This window comes from Gadus macrocephalus, chromosome 8 (assembly GCF_031168955.1).
Source record: "Gadus macrocephalus chromosome 8, ASM3116895v1".
Lineage (NCBI taxonomy): Eukaryota > Metazoa > Chordata > Actinopteri > Gadiformes > Gadidae > Gadus > Gadus macrocephalus.
In genome coordinates this window covers 6,549,255-6,554,426 of record NC_082389.1, presented here as the reverse complement: position 1 = coordinate 6,554,426, position 5,172 = coordinate 6,549,255, and the positions used below count along the sequence as shown (strand labels likewise).

Here is a 5,172-nt window from a genome sequence, read left to right as displayed (position 1 = left end):
CTCTGGCAGCCATTGAGATGCAGCTCAAATTCCTGCTCTCCATACACCTCCTTCATGAGGTGTATGGTTCTGCATTATCCCTGGCAGCGAGGAGATCAAAGTCAATCTCACTGTTTATAACAGACCGGTATCAAATGTTTGCCAAGTCCCAAGCTATGACACTATTATTGAATTAGGGTATGCCTTCATCCAAAGCTATTGGATCTTACTTAACTTACTTTGTTTCTGCTTTGGTTTTTGCTCCCGTTAAATGTCTGCCCATTTTAAAGCTATTTCGTGCCCACCAAACCAGCAATGGAGGAGGGATCCCTCTTTTGAGTACCTTCTCAAGGTTCCTCTTGGATTTGGGGAGTTATCGTTAACCCTGTCATATTATTTTTGGGCCTGTGAAGACCTTTGAGACTGTAACTGTAATTAAGTACAATTTACTTCAATTACAGTGGATTCAGATACAGGTTGTTAAATAACATTTGGGGTTTAAGTGTCTCGCTCTAGCCTAGAGGTGCCTTCCAGCTGAGAGTCAAACACCATGACAGAATCCTGTCCTACCAGACATTAAGTTAAAGACACACATACCCTGTTGGAGATTTCCCTTTTGGTTGAACCTTTAATGTGATCATAACCTCACATTTTAGGCTAAAGCTGTCAAAACAATGTGCATGACGGGTCAGTCGATTTCAAGGCTTACAGATAATCCAATGACATGTGTCATTAGTCTGTTAACATGCCATGGAAACATGACAGAAATAAAAGTTTTTTTGGACGGATAGCATTTTTGTCTTTGTATTCAACCATCTAACAGCCATCTGAAACATTCAAATGATATGTTTGCTTTGCATAAACTGTAAAGGAGAACCACTGCGATTAATATATTGCGTTTTATTAAAATTAAGATATTGTGCATTATTTAAAAGATACTCATGTGCTGCTATAGAAACTCCAGGCTTGCTTGCTTTCCGATACAAATTAGTGATAACAATTTTGCCGCAAACTAAACTCAATGGCATGAACTGCCATAATAAAACAGACGGGCAATGTTTAAAAACCTACTCCGGTGCAGAGTTAAATAGCATTGTCACCATTTTTCGCCACTTGCTATGAAGCAAAGTCAAGGGGCATCAATATTTAAATAGATAATAGATATAGATAATATATCAAACAAAAAAGTTTTGTGTGGGATTGCATAAACAGCATGGCTCCCCCACTCTGTTGTTAAGGCAACAGAAGATGCATGCTGTTTCCTGGGCAACACACAGCTGGCCTCTGCTCAGCATCCAAACCTTTAACATCCTTACATACAGTCTATGGACCAAACACTACAACAGTGTTTACTTTTCAAAATATATAACGGTTCACTTAATTCCATTCACTTCATCACCCTGGGGGAAGTGACCCATTTACGGAAATACTCAACTCAACTCAACTTAACTCAAGAAATATCAACCATTTTGTCAACTCTAGATCATCTTCATCCACAGCCGTTACCAACATAATGTTGTTCGTTTTTTGTCCCTCAATATCAACCGTTAAAGAATGAGCGTTGATTTGAGCAGGTGTGCCTCTCCTCCACACCCTTACCCTTGAGTGCTCTTGTGAAGCTCATGAGAGACAGACTTCTGGCAAACAGAGGACCTGCTGCTCAGGTGATAGCTGCTCTCAAAGTGATGCTGCTGCTCCAGAGTCTGCTTCTGCTCCTGAAAGTGCTGCTGGCGTTGGCGCGTCTCCAACTGATGCACTGATCCGGACATCCTCGGGGGGATGGGGGGTGGGGGGCTCTGCTCCACACCAACTTACAGTGTCACAGAAGGACCAATCGCAGGGTCAATCTCAATGTCTGGTACTTGCGACAGATTTGAGTTAGGCGGGGGGGGGGGGGGGGGGGGGGTTTAAGTTGACGACTTTGAGTTAACAATCGATGAATTAGTTGTAGCAGAAAAAAGGGAATTAAGGAGGAAAGGGACATTGTTAAGATTAGGATGGGATGAGGTTTTGGGTGATTGCCTAATGAAATCGTTATCTATTTATTTATTTTCCAATAACTAATATTACGTTAAATGGAGCAAGATGGAGCAAAAGCAGCGGAACCAGTTTATTCATATTATTAGAAGCAGAAGCAGCTAGCTCTTCTTTCTAGGATTAGTTCCACTATGTTGTTAGAGCATGTTATGATCCCTTTCATTTTAGAGCCACATCGAGGGTCTCCAAAATGAGGATGCCCACACACTTCCACAGGAATGTCTGACCCATAAGCTGGAAAGCTTTTGTAACAAACAATTACCACGTTACTGCATACCTGATGCAACTAAACCTACTCCTGTCAAACAGTAGGCATGTTGCACCATGTCTCAGCCTTCACTCTTTTATCAATAATAACATGACACTATACCTTATGTTATTGGGGATGTAAAATGTTATGTGAGCTATGATACTGACTTACAGTATACTGTAGTATTGTATTGTATTTTATTTAATATGTAATGGGAATAGTTTTCCCATTCCTACCATTCATTAGGGTCATTATAAATTGGCATGCAAGCACACACCTTAGTAAGGAGAACAATAGGATAAAGCTGATTCAATATTCGCATGATAGAATTGTAATTTACAACAAATATTGAATCCATATTTAAAGGATAAATGTCTTTTCAGTAACGTTTACCTGTTGTAAAACGTCACTGAAAAACCATTATGCAGCGTTGCGATTAAATCATGAATAAAACATAAACATAGTTAGAAGGACCGAAGTTGTATTAGCCTAAATGTTCATTTTTAGAGACTTAATAAAAAACAGGATAAACACATCATGGATAGGCCTACATTGTCTTTAAGACTTCTAAGTAAAAAGTTGAATAAAGTCGAAAATATAACAAGCAGAAATAGCACTCACCAAAACAATAAATCAGTTGAAGAAAAGCAAGAGAAATTGCGAGGTACTAGTCCAAAAGGAAACTAAAACCAGTCCAGATTGGGGTAAAGGAGCTCGGGTGCAGGGCAGTGGACAGGACGACAGTCCACAGAACAAAAATAATGCTGCCACTCGGCAGAATGTCCAAGACACCGTCACAACCTTTTAAGGCTCGGGCCACTTTAAATTTAGCACAGGAGACTGCGTGAAGGTCCGAAGGGCAAGATGTCCAAAAAGCTAAACGACTGGACATATCCTTTATTTTGTGCAAACTACATTATTATGGATTGACTGTTGTTGTTATGAATATGATCTATTCCATTTGAGGACATTCACTTGTGGCTTAGAACAAATCTTCTTCACCTGCACCCGGCGCAAGTCCCTGATTCAATGAGCATGTGTTATCAGGCCGTAAACCAACAGACCAACAATAGGCCAGAGGACACTAAGCATCAGTCTCTGACAAGTTTTTTAAAATCGACATAGAAGCACAAATGCATGACTGAATAGTGTGTTGTTCTCAGCATGGAAAAGAAATAGAGCAGAAAGGAAAAATAACAAACAGGCAATGTTTTAAACTTTAGAGCACTAATGTAGGCCCAGCTTTGGCCTGTGGGTGGCACTACAGGGTTCAAATCAGGGCCCCGAAGTCTGGTGGGTTTGACCGGTTGGGTTTTGGTCCTAGACTGCCACCTGCTGCAAAATCCTAACATTGTCATGCATTCAACTGAAGTAGTTTTAGGGAAAACAAATATTTATGATAATTGAATGTGAAAAGGTTGATTATTATACTGTTCAGTGTTGCACATGCATGTGAACATATGCATTAATATGCATCTATGATTAACTTATGTCCAACTCAGGGTAGTTTAAGCATCACACACACCTATGGAGCTGGTTCAATTTTCTACCAGACGCAATGATGCAAAATATATATTTTTTGCGATCTTTTTGTTCCAAGATCTGGGGTCTCCTGCAACAAGGCTTTGTATTAAAATGTTGAGTATATGTTGCTTCATATTTATGTGAAGGGGCCTTAAAAAAGCATGCATAAACCAAGAAGATATAGCTTTATACTTACTTCATGCAACCACACTTAATAAGATTTTTTTGATTGCTGACGCAGTGACGCTCCATGATAATATAACATCCAACGCACGGGCGCGCGCGCACACACACACGCACACGCACACGCACACACACACACACACACACACACACACACACACACACACACACACACACACACACACACACACACACACACACACACACACACACACAAACATCAATGTGACTTCAGAATGCGTTCAATGATGTTATCGGGAAACTGGGTAAGTCAAAATGTCTCGTATCAATGAACTATCTGTTAAAGTTCCTAAGATGTCATTCGCCCTTAGACGCCAAGTAGAAGAGGTAAGTCATGAACTATAGTTAGCAGTAATAAAGTTTGGATAACATGTCAATTAAATATTTATCGAAGGGTAAAAGATAAATCTACCACATTGGCTCGATTGAAATAAGGTAAAGTCGTGCTCGTGGCGTGTTGGCCCTCGGGCCCGCCAAGGCCTCTCTCCCCTCGATCTAACACGAATGGGCCTCGAAGATTAGTTTCGATAGGCCTATGTCAATTTAGAAAATCAAACTGATCGATATCGCTCACAATTATTTCTGTAATTGTAACTCGTGTTTTCTCAAGCCATCACACTTAATGAGGGTGCTATCTGAGGCAATGCTGCTGGTGGAGGTATTTTAACAATGCATGGGCTAACTCTCTTAATAGCTCTTCGTAGCTACTGACATTAATGCTCATACACACGGTTCGGTATGCGGTATACTCACGCTTATGGTTGGTTTCTGTGTTTAACCGTGACTTCTTCCGACCTTTTCTGTCTTCTTCTAATGCAAGTTATGTCGTTTTTAACTTAATGAGACACCGTGATGATAGGAGCGTTCAGCTCGATGTCGTTTTCTCTTCTTTTCACTAGCCCCTATGGTGGTTATACGTCATCACTCCCAAACTTAATTTCTTCAATCAGAAATTAAAAGCCCTTTCAGACCGCTTGGTACCCAATTTAGGAGTACCGAAAATAGGAGCGGCTCAGCACGCTTATTTTGGGACACTGCCCAACTTTTGGCAGTGGGAACGCCAATATAAGCGGACCGAACCTCACCTCACCGCTCGATGGAAACATGCTGTCCCTTTAAGTCCCCACTGTACGTCATAAATCAGCCGTCGAAACGGGCGCTCGTCCACAGGACTTGAC

General features: G+C 40.9%; 1 long non-coding RNA gene across 1 annotated transcript; it reads right to left on the bottom strand.

Moving 5' to 3' along the window:
• Window positions 1–1,692: 1,692 nt before the first annotated feature.
• On the bottom strand, window positions 1,693–4,985 carry LOC132462738 (uncharacterized). Its single transcript, XR_009526902.1, has 2 exons — window positions 2,888–4,985; window positions 1,693–1,789 (listed from the first exon to the last, which is right to left on the bottom strand). It is a non-coding gene; the product is annotated as an uncharacterized LOC132462738 (long non-coding RNA).
• Between the last annotated feature and the right edge of the window lie 187 nt (window positions 4,986–5,172).